Source organism: Mobula hypostoma, chromosome 13, assembly GCF_963921235.1.
Source record: "Mobula hypostoma chromosome 13, sMobHyp1.1, whole genome shotgun sequence".
NCBI classification, from domain to species: domain Eukaryota; kingdom Metazoa; phylum Chordata; class Chondrichthyes; order Myliobatiformes; family Myliobatidae; genus Mobula; species Mobula hypostoma.
In genome coordinates this window covers 83,365,226-83,382,432 of record NC_086109.1, presented here as the reverse complement: position 1 = coordinate 83,382,432, position 17,207 = coordinate 83,365,226, and the positions used below count along the sequence as shown (strand labels likewise).

At 43.7% G+C, this 17,207-nt stretch overlaps 1 protein-coding gene and 1 non-coding gene across 5 annotated transcripts in view; one reads left to right on the top strand and one right to left on the bottom strand.

Annotated features, from left to right (window-relative positions):
- Positions 1-7,333: 7,333 nt before the first annotated feature.
- trnar-ucg (transfer RNA arginine (anticodon UCG)) lies at positions 7,334-7,406 on the bottom strand. Its single transcript has one exon. It is a non-coding gene; the product is annotated as a tRNA-Arg (tRNA).
- A 7,962-nt stretch (positions 7,407-15,368) lies between these two features.
- polg (polymerase (DNA directed), gamma) overlaps positions 15,369-17,207 on the top strand; it is a 74,024-nt gene continuing 72,185 nt past the window's right edge. For 2 of the 4 annotated variants that reach the window (XM_063066085.1, XM_063066088.1), the window contains exons 1-2: positions 15,369-15,711; positions 15,905-16,038. The gene's annotated coding sequence lies outside the window, so the exon portion shown is untranslated. The remainder of the gene's footprint in view (positions 15,712-15,904; positions 16,039-17,207) is intronic. The other 2 variants (XM_063066087.1, XM_063066086.1) reach the window with 2 other exon arrangements.

Genomic DNA, 17,207 nt, shown 5'->3' with positions numbered 1-17,207 from the left:
TAGACAGAAGTGGAATTAATTTCCTTTAATCCACTAGAGTTCAATCTTTAGTTGGCTTGTTCTTTTCTAATGGAACTACTGTTTGTGATTTTCTTTTCCATCACAAATTCTTATTTTATTAGTGAAAACAGAAAAGGCTGAAAAATCTCAGCAGATCAGGTGGCGTCCATGGGAAGGTAATAGTTGAAGATGAAGAAACTTCTTCAGGGTACAGATGGTGTCTCTAAATTGAACCACTATTGTTTCTCTTTCCATGTATGCCAACTGACCTGTCACAAAGTCATGGTGCTACACAGCATGGTAAAAAGGACCTTTGGTCCATCTCATCCATTCCAACCAAGTTATCTAACTAAGCTAGTCCCACTTGTCTACATTTGGCCCTTATCACTCTAAACCAGGCATTGCCAACTTTTTTTATATCATGAACCAACACCAGTAAGCAAGGGGTCAGTGGATCCTAAATTGGGAACCTCTGCTCTAAGTCTTTCCTACCTGCAAAACACTTTTCCAGCATTTTCAGATTTGCAACATCTACAGTTTTTTTTTGGTTTTCACATCTTGCACCTGCTGATTAATATCCAGTCTCCATGATCTTTTGTACCTTTTTGAAGGAATTTCAGAAGCATTTCATCTTACAAAATGTTCTAGTAATTTGAATGCTTCATTTTGTTATTCTTCTGTCTTTGAAATACATCTCTGCAACTACAATCGCAATACATCAGTTATACTGCTGTAGTATACTGTGGAGGCTATACTACTTCAGTATTGTAGTATACTGCAGAAGTTATACTCAGACAGTATACTACAATACTGCAGTAGCATGACTTCTGTGGGGTTATTCCTGATAAAGAGCAATCCATACTAAAAAGTTTTTGGTGAAAAGTGACCTTGATGTTGCTTACGGGAATAATGCAGTCTATGCAAGGTTTCTTTCAGATTCTACTTATGTTATGCGAGGTAATGGAGAAATAAAAAAAACACTAACAGCACAGCTGAAACCAGTCTGTCTCTGATTATTTTACTTTAGAAATAATATGGATGGTGAACTACTTGCATCCAAGGCCAATGCAATTTATGCCTCTGTTTGCAATATTTCAGACAGTCTTGACCAACTTTCTCTTGGCTCTGAGATAATTACCTATTCCAATCATACTTTTATATGTCAGAAAATGTTTGCTGATAGACGACAGCTACTAAAATATAGTCAGTGGCCATTCTCCCGTACCCTAATAAAGTGGCAACTGAATGTATGTTCATGGTTTTCTGCTGCTGTGGTCCATCCACTTCAAGGTTCGATGTGTTATGTATTCAGAGATGCTCTTCTGCACACCACTGTTGTAACGCATGATTATCTGAGTTACTGTCACCTTCCTGTTAGCTTGAACTAGTCTGGCTATTCTCCTCTAACTTCTCACTAACAAGGCATTTTCACCCACAGAACTGCTGTTCACTGAATATTTTTTTAATGTTTTTTCACGCCATTCTCTGTAAACTCTAGAGGTTATTGTGCATGAAATTCCCAGATGATCAGCAGTTTCTGAGATACTCAAATCTGCCCTCTTGGCACAAACAATCATTCCACAGTCAAAGTCACTTAGATCACGTTTATTTCCCATTCTGATGTTTGGTTTGAACAACTGAACCTCTTGAACACATCTGCATGCTTTTATGCGTAGAGCTCCTGTCACATGATTGGCTGATTAGATATTTGCATTAACGAGCAAGTGTATAGGTATACATTATCAAGTGGCCATTGTATAGTTAAATGGCTTCACATGAGTGTTATATCACAAGACATTAGATAAGGCGATTTTAGCAATGATGATGAAGCTTAGTTAAACAAATCTTACAGATTAAACACAAGAGATTCTGCAAATGCTAGAAATCCAGAGTAACACACATAAAATGCTGGAGGAACTCAGCAGTTCTGGCAGAATCTATGGAGAGGAATAAACAGTCAATGTCCTGTGCTGAGACCCTTCATCGGGCCAAATCTATAAGATTGCTTTAAAGGAAGGAAAGGTAGGGACAGAGAAGTTTAGAGAGGCAACTGGAGTTTTGGACCTCAGCAAATGAAGAATGACAAGCAAGTACTGACAGGAGTTTGGAACAGGTTGAGGAGTTTCATAAGACCTCAAGTTTAGAGGATAGGACAAGGAAGGCCTTTGGCTTTGACACATCTTCCATCGGGGATGTGACAGCCTTCTGGACTCAGTATCAACTTCTTTAACTTTGGGTCACTCCTTTTTCCATCAGCATAACCTGGTCTGCTGGGGTTGTCCCACAGTCCTGCTCTCAGCAGCATGTAGCACAGACAAGGAAGAATTAACTGCTCAGATTGCCGCAGTGACTCAAAGATCTCACTTTAATGATGATATTCTCTTTGTCTTTTCCTTCTCCTTACCTCCACCTTCTCCGGCACTTGCTTTCTCACTTTCCCAGTTCCTGGACCTGAAATGTCAATTTCGCTGCCTCACTTGCTGAGTTTCCAGCATTTTATATTTTTATTTAAGATGTCCTGAGTGTGCAGTATTTTCAACTTTCACTTTAATCTCTTCCAGTCTCTTTCATACCAGAGGGATTAACAGTTCAAGCTCATAACTAAAATTCTACCAACTAGCAGCAGCAAGGTCTGATATCCCCTCTGTACCTTCTTTGTGCTTTTACATATTTCTGAGTCACCAAATTTGTTACAAAATACCATAAGACCATAAGGCATAGGAGCAGAATTAGGCCATTTGGTCCATTGAATCTGGTTACTAGATAGATTTTATACAGGAATAAAATTTGGTAAGGTGCAACAATGTATATTTTATTTAAGATTCTACAGACCCTAACTTTGAACCACAAGGGGGTGAAGGTCCACAAATTTAAAATGACAGCCTTTAAAGATCTTTGAGCATGAACTATGGGCTATTCAGTTAATTAATTGTCAGCAAATTTGAAGGAACGTATCTTAAACCCCAAGTTTCTGGAAAAGATTATTGACGTATTCAGTGAGTGATCTGACAGATGGCAATAGTAATTGAGTTAGTACACGTGGTACCAATGAAGTATAAAATTCAGTAAAGTAAACAGATTGTTCTCTTTCGATGTAATTTAATGGTAACGGCTATTTGGCCCCATACTTGCTGTGGTAAGCTTGTTTTTTCCCTGTCGACCAGTTACGATGTCCAGTCGTGTTTTACAGCTGACCAGCTTTGTGATTAACCTGATATGGCTGATTTATTATACCTTTCAACCCCATTCTCCTGCCTTCTCCCGATAGCCCTTGATACGCTTACTAATCAAGAACCCACCAATCTCCACTTTAAACATACCCAATGACTTGACCCTCTCAGCAGTCTGTAGCAATGAATTCCACAGATTCACCACCCTCAGGCTAAAGAAATTCCTCATCTCCATTCGAAAAGGAGGTCCTTTATTGTGAGGCTGTGCTCTCTGGTCCTAGACTCTCCCACTATAGGAAACACCCTCTCTACCTTCACTCTATGTAGACCTTTCAGATCTAGACTCTGGAGCATACCGCCCATGGCCCAGTAGGTATTTTGTACAGTTTTAGCATGATCCCGCTACTTTTATGTTACTTGCTGTAGTTAGAAATTATTAACTTAAAATGAATTCCAAGATCACTCTGTTCCTGCACTTTTCACAATATCCCAGTGCTGTATTTATTATTTATCCTCTCCAAATGCATCACGGTATCACTCACAACACGCTGGAGGAACTCAGCAGGTCGGGCAGCATCCATGGAAAAGATCGGTCAACGTTTCGGGCCGGAACCCTTCATCAGGACTGAAGAGGGAAGGGGCAGAGGCCCTATAAAGAAGGTGGGGGGAGGGTGGGAAGGAGTAGGCTGGAAGGTTCCAGGTGAAAAACCAGTAACGAGAAAGGGAAAGGGGTGGGGGAGGGGAAGCAGGGAGGGGATAGGCAGGAAAGGTGAAGAAGGAATAGGGGAAAACACAATGGGTAGTAGAAGGAGGCAGAACCGTGAGGGAGGTGATAGGCAGCTGGTGGAGGGGGCAGAGTGAAATAGGGATAGGGGAGGAAGGGGGAGGGAATTACCGGAAGTTGGAGAATTCTATGTTCATACCAAGGGGCTGAAGACTACCTAGATGGTATATGAGGTATTGCTCCTCCAACCTGAGTTTAGCCTCATCATGGCAGTAGAGGAGGCCATGTATGGACATATCCGAATGGGAATGGGAAGCAGAGTTGAAGTGGGTGACTACTGGGAGATCCTGTGTGTTGTGGCGGACGGAGCAGAGGTGCTCAACGAAGTGGTCCCCCAATCTGCGTCGGGTTTCACCGATGTAGAGGAGGCCGCACTGGGAGCACCGGATGCAATAGATGACCCCAACAGACTCACAAGTGAAGTGTTGCCTCACCTGGAAGGACTGCTTGGGGCCCTGAATGGTGGCAAGAGAGGAGGTGTAGGGACAGGTGTAGCACTTACGCTTACAGGGATAAGTGCCGGGTGGGAGATCCGTGGGGAGGGACGTGTGGATCAGGGAGTCGCGGAGGGACCAATCCTTGTGGAAAACGGAGAAGGGTGGAGAGGGAAAGATGTGCTTAGTGGTGGGGTCCTGTTGAAGTGGCGGAAGTTGCGGAGGATAATGTGCTGGATCCGGAGGCTGGTGGGGTGGTAGGTGAGGACAAGGGGAACTCTGTCCCTGTTGTGGTGGCAGGAGGATGGGCTGAGGGCCGAAGTGCGGGAAATGGAGGAGATGCGGGTGAGGGCATCATTGATGACAGCAGAAGGGAAACCACGATCCATAAAGAAAGAGGACTTTGAGATGTCCTGGAACGGAAAGCCTTATCCTGGAAGCAGGTGCGGCAGAGACGGAGGAACTGGGAATAGGGAATGGCATTTTTGCATGTGGTGGAGTGGGAAGAGGTATAGTTGAGGTAGCTATGAGAGTCAGTGGGCTTGTAGAAGATGTCAGTGGACAGTCTGTCTCCAGAGATGGAGACTGAGAGATCGAGAAAGGGGAGAGAAGTGTCCGAGATAGACCAAGTGAATTTGAGGCCTGGGTGGAAGTTTGAAGTAAAGTCGATGAAATTGACGAGCTCAGCATAGGTGCAGGAAGCAGCACCAATGTAGGCGTCAATGTACCGAAGGAAAAGTTGGGGAGCAGTACTAGAATAGGTTTGGAGCACAGACTGTTCCACATAACCAATGAAGAGGCAGGCATAGTTGGAGCCTGTGCGAGTTCCCCTAGCTACACCCTTAGTCTGAAGAAAGTGGGAAGAGCCAAAAGAGAAGTTTGAAGTGTGAGTACCAGTTCCGCCAACTAGAGGAGGGTAGTGGTGGTGGGGAACTGGTGAGGTCTATTGTCCAAAAAGTAGCAGAGGGCTTTGAGGCCTTCTTGATGGGGAGTGGAGGTGTATAAGGATTGGACATCCATAGTGAAAATGAAGCAGTCGGGACTGGGGAACTGGAAGTTATTGAAGTGGTGGAGGGCATGGGATGTATCCGGATGTAGGTGGGGAGGGACTGAACTATGAGTGACAAAATGGAGTCCAGGTAGGCAGATACATGTTTGGTGGGACAGGAGCAGGCAGAAACTATGGGTCTACCGGGACAGTCAGGCTTGTGGATCTTGGGGAGGAGGTAGAACCGAGCGGTACGGGGTGTGGGAATTATGAGTTTAGCGGCTGAAGATGGAAGGTCTCTGGAGTTGATAATGGTGGTGATGGTATGGGAGACAATGGTCTGATGTTTTTTTGTGGGGTCCTGTTCCAGGGGTAAGTAAGAGGAGGTGCCAGAGAGCGGCCGTTTGGTCATCTGTTGCATCCGGTGCTCGCGGTGCGGCCTCCTCTACATCGGTGAAACCCGACGCAGATTGGGGGACCGCTTCGTCGAGCACCTCCGCTCCGTTCGCCACAACAGACAGAATCTCCCGGCAGCCACCCACTTCAACTCTGCTTCCCATTCCCATTCAGATATGTCCATACATGGCCTCCTCTACAGCCATGATGAGGCTAAACTCAGGCTGGAGGAGCAACATCTCATATACCATCTAGGTAGTCTCCAGCCCCTTGGTATGAACATAGAATTCTCCAACTTCCGGTAATTCCCTCCCCCTTTCTTCCCCTATTCCTATGTCACTCTGCTCCCTCCCCCAGCTGCCTATCACCTCCCTCATGGTTCCGCCTCCTTCTACTACCCATTGTGTTTTCCCCTATTCTTTCTTCACCTTTCCTGCCTATCACCTCCCTGCTTCCCCTCCCCCACTCCTTTACCTTTCTCGTTACTGGTTTTTCACCTGGAACCTTCCAGCCTTCTCCTTCCCACCCTCCCCCCACCTTCTTTATAGGGCCTCTGCCCCTTCCCTCTTCAGTCCTGATGAAGGGTTCCGGCCCGAAACGTTGACTGATCGTTTCCACGGGTGCTGCCCGACCTGCTGAGTTCCTCCGGGGTGTTGTGAGTGTTGCTTTGACCCCAGCATTGGCAGAGTATTTTGTGTCATTGTATCACTCTCTGCTTTGAATTCCATTTGCCATTCTTATATCCAGCTAACTAGCCTATTGCTATCTTTGCAGTCATATTGCAAATCTTATAACTATTCGTGTACTATTGAGGGATTTGATGGCTTGAGTTATCTGGAGAGATTGGATAGGCTGGGGGTTTTTTCTTTGGAGACTAAGCTGAGAGAGCTTTTTAAGACAGAGCTATTTCAGATTATGTGAGACATCATTTAGCATGGATCGACAGAGTCTGCTACTCATGGTAGGGGTGTCCAAGATTAAAGCGCATAGGTTTAAGGAAAAGGGGAGGAGATTTAAAGGGCACTTTAGGGGTTAAGAGTAGCGAGAATCTGGAATTAGCTTCCAAAGGTGTGTTGACATGTACTTGAATGAACAGGGCATAAAGTCACATGGAAAAATGCATGCAAGTGGCGTTTTGATAGATACACGTGATGGTTGATTATAGATGCAGTGTACTGAAAGTGTATACAACTCCTAGACTCTCGGCCTGAGACCTTAACCATTTATTCAGTTCAACAGATGCTGCCTGACCTACTGAGTTCTTCCTGCATTTTGTGTGTGCTGCTCTATATCTAAGTAATTATTTTTTCACTACAACAAGAAAGTACATTTTGACCATTTAAGTCCTAATTCCTTTGGGGAATTTGTCTGGTCCCTATGGAAAGAACACCTTTTTTTCACAAGTCATTTATTTGTAAATCTGGGAACGTTGTCTTCTCCATGTAGTGTTATGAAAAAGTCCAAAATTTAGGGTAAGTCAAAAACAATAAAAGTAAATCCAGCGAAAGCTTGATTGGGCTCTGAAAACAGCAATAACGTATATTCTTGCGGAAGTAAAAAGCGACCGCGGCAGGACTCGAACCTGCAATCTTCTGATCCGAAGTCAGACGCCTTATCCATTAGGCCACGCGGCCGACGACTACCTCTATCACCAAAGCTTAGAAAAGCATTGAGAATGTTGATGTAGTCTTGATCTCTTGGAAATATTGGAGAATCTCAGCGGGTCAAGCAGCGCTAATAGAGGCAAATAGTCAAGGTTTCGAGCCGAGACCCTTCGTCCGTTTTAAAGTGGGAATTTTCCTTTGGGTCTGTAATTAATTATTTATATTGAAGCCAGACACTAATCTATTTCAAAGTTCCTCCACTGTGCCTTCAAGTGAGTAAATTTTGGCATTTAAGTGTTTATTTCGGCGCCGCCACATTTAAATAATAGAATGGTGAGTTTACTGGGCGCTCCTCGCTCCCGACCGCCGCCTGGGGGAACCTGAGTTCAGCGCAACCTCCCGCTGCAGGAGCCGAACCCCGCCGACACCGCCACCTGGAGGAATGGGAGCTCAGTACAACCTCCCGCTACAGGAGACGAACCCCGCCGACACCGCCACCTGGAGGAATGGGAGCTCAGTACAACCTCCCACTACAGGAGCCGAACCCCGCCGACACCGCTACCTGGAGGAATGGGAGCTCAGTACAACCTCCCACTACAGGAGCCGAACCCCGCCGACACCGCTACCTGGAGGAATGGGAGCTCAGTACAACCTCCCGCTACAGGAGACGAACCCCGCCGACACCGCCACCTGGAGGAATGGGAGCTCAGTACAACCTCCCTCGGCGGGGGGCGAACTCCGCCGGCACTGCCACCTGCGCGCACCGCCGATCGCCACGCCAGGCACCGGCACCCCGCTCGCAGAACCATCTATGTTCAACGCACGCCCTCAATGGTAGGATTCCGCGAACAGCACCCGAGGTGATCGCACCCTGTCCCTGCTGCTAATCACCTCAATCAACACACACACACAGAGGCTGGGGGAACTTCGATGACCCTCCCTCTCACATCTCCTTTGAAATTGCCCACTCTAACCTAAAATGCGTGCTCCCTGTTATTAGACATTTCAGCCCTGACTAAATTATACTGCCTGTCTGTCTACTCTATCTATACATTTCATTATCTTATAAACCTTTGTCAGATTTCTCCTCAGCCTCTGCAGTTCCAGAGAAAACAACCCAACTTTGCCCAACCTCTCGTTATAGCACATGCCCTCTAATGCAGGCAACATTTCTTCTGCACCCTCTACAAAGCCTTGGCATCCTTCCTATAATGGGGCAACCAGAACTGTATGCGGTACTCCAGGTGCAGCCTAACTAGAGTTTTATAAAGCTGCAAAACAACTTCCTGACTTTTGAACTCAATGCCTTGATTAATAAAAGCAAGCATGCCATATGCCCTTCATAAACACCCTATCCACCTCTGTCGCCACTTTCTGGGAGTTATGAATTAGGACCCTAAGATTCCTCTGCTCATCAAGAGTCAAGGATCTTGCCCTTTACAGTATTTAATATATATCTGTATGCCTAAAATTTCATTACCATATCCTACCTTGAGATTTTTTTTTCCTTGCAGGTATTTACAGGAAAATGAAAAAAATACAATAGGATTTATGAAAACTACATAAACAAAGATCATCAAAGAAGATAAAGGCAAATTGTGCAAATAAAAATAAATGAGTGGACAGACAAATAAGTAAAATAAACAAATAATCCTGAGAACACAAGTTGTAGTGTTCTTGAAAGTGAGTCTGTAGGTTGTGGAATCAGTTCAGAGTTGAGGTGAGTGAAGTTATCCACCCTGGTTCAGGAGCCTGATGATTGAGGGGTAATAACTGCTCCTGAGTCTGGTGGTGTAGGACCCCTTTCCTTTTGGTAGTACAATAGTGAGAAAAAACATGGCCTGGTGGTGGGAGTCCTTGATGATGGATGCTGCTTTCTTGTGGCAGCAGTTGTTGTAAATGTGTTCAATGGTGGGGAGGGCTTTGCCTGTGATGTTCTGGACTGTATCCACAACTTTATGTAGACTTTTCCATCCCAGGGCATTGCTGTTTCCATTACCAGGCCCTGCAACTAGTCAGAATAATCTCCAATGTTCATCTACATAAGTTGTAGAATCTATAAAAACATCTATAAAAGGAGCTGAGAACACCTCTAAGTCTTCTGCAGCAACTACTGGACTGGAAATGCAACCTGGGGTCTTCCTTGAAAAGTCAAAACACTGCAAATTCAGGAGTAGAAACAATGTTGGAAATATTCAGCAGGTGAGACCGCATTGTGGAAGGCAAAACCGTTAAATTTTGAGGTTGGAGATCGAAAGTCTTCTCCCTGAAACATTAACTCAGATTCTTTTTCCACAGATGCTGCCTGAATGCTTCCAGCATTTTCTATTTATGCATCTGGGGCTTTAATTTTCCACGCATTTGTTTTTGATATTAAATTAAACAGACTAAGATGACCATTAAAAGATCTTGTACACCGTGTATTGTTTTTAATCTGCTCAGCTTTCTTTAGTTCTTTGCTATTGTTTCCCTTTACAGCAATGATCAAACCAGCAACTAAGATGAAGAAGTCATTTCTCAGCAATGCTGGTTACACAAGTCAATAAATGCAGGGTAATTTTCAAATGTGTATAAGGTGTTACATTTGATTTTTCATTCTGAACCGGCCAAGGAGAGAACATCATTGTCAAGGTACAATCAAAGTGCATTTCATATGTCACCATATAACCATATAACAATTACAGCACGGAAACAGGCCATCTTGGCCCTTCTAGTCCGTGCCGAGCTCTTACTACCTCTAGCTCTTACCTAGTCCCACCGACCTGCACTCAGCCCATAACCCTCCATTCCTTTCCTATCCATATATCTATCCAATTTAACTTTAAAAGACAACATCGAACCTGCCTCAACCACTTCTGCTGGAAGCTCGTCCCACACAGCTACCACTCTCTGAGTAAAGAAGTTCCCCCTCATGTTACTCCTAAACTTTTGCCCTTTAACTCTCAACTCATGTCCTCTTGCTTGAATCTCCCCCATTCTCAATGGAAGAAGCCTATCCACATCAACTCTATCTATCTCCCTCATAATTTTAAATACCTGTATCAAGTCCTCTCTCAACCTTCTACGTGCCAAAGAATAAAGACCTGACTTGTTCAACCTTTCTCTGTAACTTAGATGAAACCCAGGCAACATTTTAGTAAATCTCCTCTGTACTTTCTCAATTTTATTGACATCTTTCCTATAATTTGGTGACCAAAACTGTACACAATACTCCAAAATTAGCATTACTAATGCCTTATACAATTTCAACATTACGTCCCAATTCCTATACTCAATGCTCTGATTTATAAAGGCCAGCCTACCAAAAGCTTTCTTCACCACCCTATCCACATGAGATTCCACCTTCAGGGAACTATGCACCATTATTCCTAGATCCCTCTGTTCTACTGCCTTGAAATTCTATACTACCTTGAGATTCATTTTTGCATGTATTCAAAGTAAATCAAAATTCAAAGCAAATCAAAGTTCAAAGTAAATTTTATTACCAAAGAACATATATGTTATCATATACAACCCTGAGATTCATTTTCCTGCAGGAATACTCAGCAAATCTATAGAATAGTTACTATAACAAGATTAATGAAAGATCAACCAGAGTGCAGAAGACAACAAACTGTGCAATTGCAAATATAAGTAAATAGCAATAATTAATGAGATAATGAGTCCTTAAAGTGAGATCATTGGTTGCGGGAACATCTCAATCGATGAGCAAATGAGTGTGGTTATTCCCTTTGTTTAAGAGCCTAATAGTTGAGAGGTAGTAACTGTTCCTGAACGTGGTAGTGTGAGTCCTGAGGCTCCTGTAGCTTCTTTCTGATGGCAGCAACAAGAAGAGAGCTTGACCTGGGTGGCGGGGCCCCTGATGATGGATGCTGCTTTCTGTGATAACACTTTATGCTCAGTGGTGGACTGGGCCATATCCATTACTTTTTGTAGCACTTTCCATTCAAGGGCATTGCTGTTTTCCATACAATCTGTGATACAGCCTGTTAATATACACTCCACCACACATTTATGGAAGTTCATCAAAGTTTTAGATATTATGCCGAAGTTTTGCAAACTCCTAAGAAACTGGAGGTACTGCATAATTCCACTTACTTGCTGGGCCCAGGACATGTCCTCCGAAATAATAACACCAAGTAATTTAAAGTTGCTGTCTTTCTCCACCTCTTATCCTCTTGCTGGCTCTTGCTGACGTTGAGAAAGAGGTTGTTGTCGAGGTACCACTCAGCCAGATTTTCAGTCTCCTCCCTATATGCTGATTCATCACCACCTTTGATTCGGCCTACAGCAGAAAACTTGAATATGGCATTGGAGCTGTGCTTAGCCACACAGTCATAGGTGCAAAACGCGTAAAACAGGGAGCTATGCACACAGCCTTATGGTGCACCTGTGCTGATGGAGATTGTGGAGGAAATGTTGTTACCAACCAACACAATCTCTTCCTTAACCTATATATCAATACTTTTGACACTAATCCCCTTTTCCTCTATGTCCTTCTCCTTGGTAAATGCTAACGTAAAGTACTCATTATGGACCTCACCCATATACTCCAGATCCAAGCAAATCTTCTCCTTACACTCACCTTTTACCTCCGCTCACCTACCTATTATTTTCCCCCGGGTCCCCTCCACCTTCCCTTTCTCCTACGGTCCGCTCTCCACTCCTATCAGATTCCTTTTTCTCCAGCCCTTGACCTTTCCCACCCACCTGGCTTCACCCATCACCTTCCAACTAGCCTCCTTCCCCTCCCCCCCATCTTTATATTCTGGCATCTTCCCCCTTCCTTCTCAGTCCTGAAGAAGGGTCTCAGCCCCAACCGCCAACTGTTTACTCTTTTCCATAGATGCTGCCTGAACCGCTGGCTTCCTCCACCATTTTGTGTGTGTTGCTCTCCCTAGTTATCCTCTTGCTCTTGATGTATCTATGGAATTCCTTGAGATTCTCTTTAATCCTACTTGCTAAGGACTTTCCTTGGCCTTTCCTGGCTTTGCTAATTCCCACCTTCAGTTCTTTTCTGGCTTCTTTACAATCCTCAAGGGCTCTGTTTGATTCTAGCTTCCTAAGCTTCACATACTTTTCTTTTTTCTTCTTGACTAAATCCATCACCTCTGTTGACATCCAACGCCCTCTAATCTTGCTATCCTTGTCTTTCCATCTGACTGGAACATACCTGTTCTATACTCTGTGCAGTTCGTCTTTAAACACCCTCCACATGTTGGATATGGACTTGCCCTAAAGCAGCTGTTCCCAAATAACTCTTCCTAATTCCTGCTTAACGCTCTCTTAATTTACTCTGCTCTTATTTAATACTCTCCCGCAAGGTCCATACTTGTCTTTAGGTATCTCAAATCTCAAGGAGTTGTGGTCACTGTTCCCTAACTGCTCATTCACTGAAAGATTGGTTCCCAGGCCAGGCTCACTACCTAGTACCAGATCTAGTACAGCCCCTCCTCATGTACACATTGATTTAAAAAAAAACCTTTTGGATGCACTTAACAAATTCTGCCCCATCCAAACCTCTGGCATGAGGAGATCCCAGTTTATATTAGGATAGTTGAAGCCCCACACCCCCCCTCCATGACAACAACCCTATGTTTTTTAACAGCTTTCCTTAATGAATGGGCATATCTGTTCCTCAGTGACCCGGTGGCCAATGTAGGGGTTTGTAGCACAATTCAATCAGAGTGATAGTGTTTGCACCCTTCCTATTGTAGGGTTCTACCCATACAGACTCAGTGGACGAGCCCTCCATTATGTCCTCTCTCTGCTGTGATATTTTCCACGATTAGCAGTGCAACTGCCCCACCTCTTTTACTTCTCCTTTCTATCTTTTCTAAAACATCGAAACCCTAGGACCTTAAGTATCCATCTCTGTCCATCTCTCAACCAAGTCTCTATAATGATTACAACATCATAGTTCCACGTACCGATCCATGCTACGAGTTTATCACCTTTACCCAAAATACTCCGCGCATTAAAATACACTCACTTCAAACTATCCGTCCCATCACATCTATTACTTTGCTCCTGTCTGTTTTCACTGGCCCTGACATCTATTTCTTCTCCATTCTTCCACTTCCTGACATGGTGCTCTGGTCCCCATACCCCTGTCAAAAACCTCCCAAGTAGCACGAGCAAACCTGCCAGCCAGGATATTGGTACCTCTCCTGTTTAGGTGCAACCGGTCCTTTTTGTACATGTCATTCCTGCCCCAGAAAAGGTTCCAATGATCCAAGAACCTAAAATCTTTCCCCCCCGCACCAGTTCCTCAGCCACTCATTCATCTGTGCTATCACCTTATCCCTGCCCTGATGCAGAGCTCCTGGTCTTCCGCCTCTTTCCAATTCCCTATAGTCCCTGTGCAGGACCTTTCTTTTCATGTCATTGGTGCCAATGTGCTCTATGACCTCTGGTCGCTCACCCTCCCCCCAAAAAAAATTCTGCAGCCACTCAAAGGCGTCCTGGATCCCAGCATCTGGGAGGCAACACACCATCCTGGCATCTCCTTTGATGCTCAACGTTTTTAATAACAGCCTCTAACATTTTCGTTCTGACATGTAAAAATATACATCATGTTCCCATTCTTATTTTCCTCGAGTAAACACAAACCCATTAACCTGCATTAACCCCATTTTCCTGATGATGTCTCCTTGCATGGTGACGTAATATTTGCAAGTAAATTGCCAAGATCAGATCACCCAGCTAATTGCTCCGCCTTAACCTGAATGTAAAATTCAATCACATTATGATCACTGACATTTAGAAACACCTTCACTGTTAGTTAAGCCTATCTCATTACACCATACTCTCCATCATACACTTTCAAAAGCTATCCACTAAACACTCACTGAAATCTTCATGTGACTACTTTTGTCAATCTTATTTTTCATTTTACATGTAGATTAAATTTTCTCATTGATAATGGAAGTACCTTTTTAGAGAAGTAACACAAAAGTATGGTGGTTATGTTTCAGTTACACAGAGCATTGGTGAAACTACAGCACCGTGCAAAAGTTTTATACTGTATGTATAGCTAGGTTGCCTAAGACTTTTGCTCAGTGCTGTTGTAATTTTATGTATTGCACTCTATTGCGACCACAAAGACAAAAACAAATTTCATGACATGTGAGTGATGATAAACCCGATTCTGATTTGGGTCTCTATTGTGGACTGAGAGTGGGAAGGGGACAGGGACAGGGGAATCATGGTTGGGAAAAGGGTGGGGTCCTTCTCTCCCCACCTGTCCCACACCCCTCCCATGATACTCCACCCTCATCATTCCGAACATCCTTTGCTCCTGTTAGGTTTTCAGACTCACCTTCCACTCCACGTTGACAAATACAATACTGTGCAAAAACTTTATATAAAGTATATGTGTGTGCGCCAAGACATTTGAACAGTACTGTACACTGGACTGATCCCTGGAATAGGCAGGCGGTCTTTAAGGAAACTTTAGACTAGCTGGGCTTATTTTAGCTAAAGGTTAGAAAAGTAAGGGGTGAATGTTTTTGAAATATTTAGGATTGTACGTTTTTAGTATTTTTCTGCATTTGCCTACGAAATCCCCAGGGCATATGTTTTACACTTTCTGAGAGCCTCTGCTTTAGTTTTTAAGAACAGGATCTCCCAAACGATACCCAATTTGCCAGAAACAAGAGAAAATCTGCAGATGCTGGAAATCCAAGTAACACGCACAAAATGTTGGAGGAACTCAGCAGGCCAGACAGCATCTATGGAAAAGAGTACAGTCGATGCCTCAGGCCAAGACCCTTCAGCAGGACTGGATATTTTCCTCCAGCATTTTGTGCCTGTTGCCTGATTTATTAATTTTCTCTTTTTTAGCTCTTGCGCAGAAGCCGAGCTCTTCATATTTCTGTACTTTTTTTTCTAACTTGTGAATACTTGAGTTCTGTATAGATGGCGGTGTTGGTGGAGGTTTGGGGCGATTAACCAGCACCAAACAGCTCCTTCCCTCTTCTGCATCAGAGATCGAGGAATGCATGCGCTTCGAGCCTGCGTGTGTGTCTGCCGGTTATATTTTTGTTAAAAGGTGGCGTATGGTGGGGTTCGTGTCGAGACCGATTGTAAACACAGAGCTCAGGAAAGTTTCCTTGCGCTGAGTGAATTATATCACAAATGATGTATCCAAACCAAAACTTCGTACAGAGATTTCAGAACTTCTAAGTTTATGAAGTGAAGCATTGCTAACCGATTTATCAGAAAAACCCGTTAACATAATGAATTTTAATGTAACAGCAGTCCCTGACTGACAACTCAAGGGTTCGCTGAAGCGGTGATATCAGCCGTCATACTCTCGGTGTGTGGGAAGCAGGTAAGTTGCTCCGAAGCGTATGAGTTGGATTTTAAGGCGATGGATGCAGCGACGTTGTATTTGCACTTTGGGGCCCCATTTGGTCCGAACTGCACATAGCAATGGAGACACAAGATTTGTAGATGCTGGAAGCTGGAGAAACGCATGTTCTCGATATATTAATTGTTTGTTTTATTTGTTTCTCTCTTTGTAGTTGTCTTGCACATTGGTCGTTTGTCTTGTCTTTGCTGTGCGCTGGTTTTCCTTGATTCTATTGTGTTTCTTAGTATCTACTGTGAATGCCCGCAAGAAAAAAGGATGGTGTTATGGTAACATATATGCACTTTGGTAAGAAATTTACTTTGAACTATAAACTCGGGGTTGAATAGCATCTGGGGAGGCAGAGAGATGGCCGGTATAAAGAGCGAGTAGGAGGGTAGAGACGGGCCGGGGGAGCTTGTAGGTGACAGGTGAAACAGACCTGAAGGGTTTAATAGTAAGAAATCAGGGACTTAGAAGGATGAGAATATGTTTGGCGTGAGTTTGTAGGTACAGTGGATTCCGTTTAATTGGGACCAGTACATTTTGGCTCTATTAGTGGCTGCCCCAGTTAGCCAAAGTTTCATAGAACTAGTTTAAAAAAAAAGATAAATTGAGGAACAAATTATGTATTAAAATGAAATACAGAGCAAGTTAGAACACCACCAATACCACAATAGTACTATAAAACTGTGTATTAGTTCATGATAGTTATTGATGGAGGAATTCATCCAGCATATGCAATGAACAAAATCAGTGTGGATACCCGAGTGTAGGTAATGGACTGTCTTCATACAATATTATCAATGATTGCACCCTCCAAATCTTCATATTAACTTCAGTGTTCGAGATGATTGTCAGTACTTTCAAGTTCTTCATAATTTCCAAACTTGTTGAAGTAGTGAGATAGTTTCATTTTCACTCCCGCTAATTTCTGGCATTTCCAAGCCTGAGCACTTGAAACCTCAGTGAGCAAAACAGTTTTGAGTTGTCTTACTGCTTATTCCTCGCCATCTGTCACTGGTAAAATCACGGCTTTTTGAACGCAAGTACGAGCAACTGACACTATTTTAAAAATTGTTCACTCTGTAATGCCTAATGACAGGTTCTGGCATCTCCAAGCCTGAACGCTTGAAACCACTGTGAGCAAAAGAGTTCTGAACTGTCTTACTGCTTACTTCCTACCAACTGCTAGTAATAAAAATCACTGCTTTTTGAACACAAACACATGCAACTGACGTTATTGAAAAACTGTTCGCTCTGATCACAGTGTCATGCCTGATGGCCACATAAGTGCGTGTGACTGCCATTATTTGAAGTCTTTGGGAGCAGCCTCCTGCCCCAATTAAGCAGCAGAGTGTTCCAAATACAAGAAGGGAATCCCAGCAATTTTCTCAATTAGTTTTCTACGAGTTGTCTCAAATAAGCGGCTCCCCCGATTAACCAATGCCAATTAACCCGAATCCACTGTATTATCA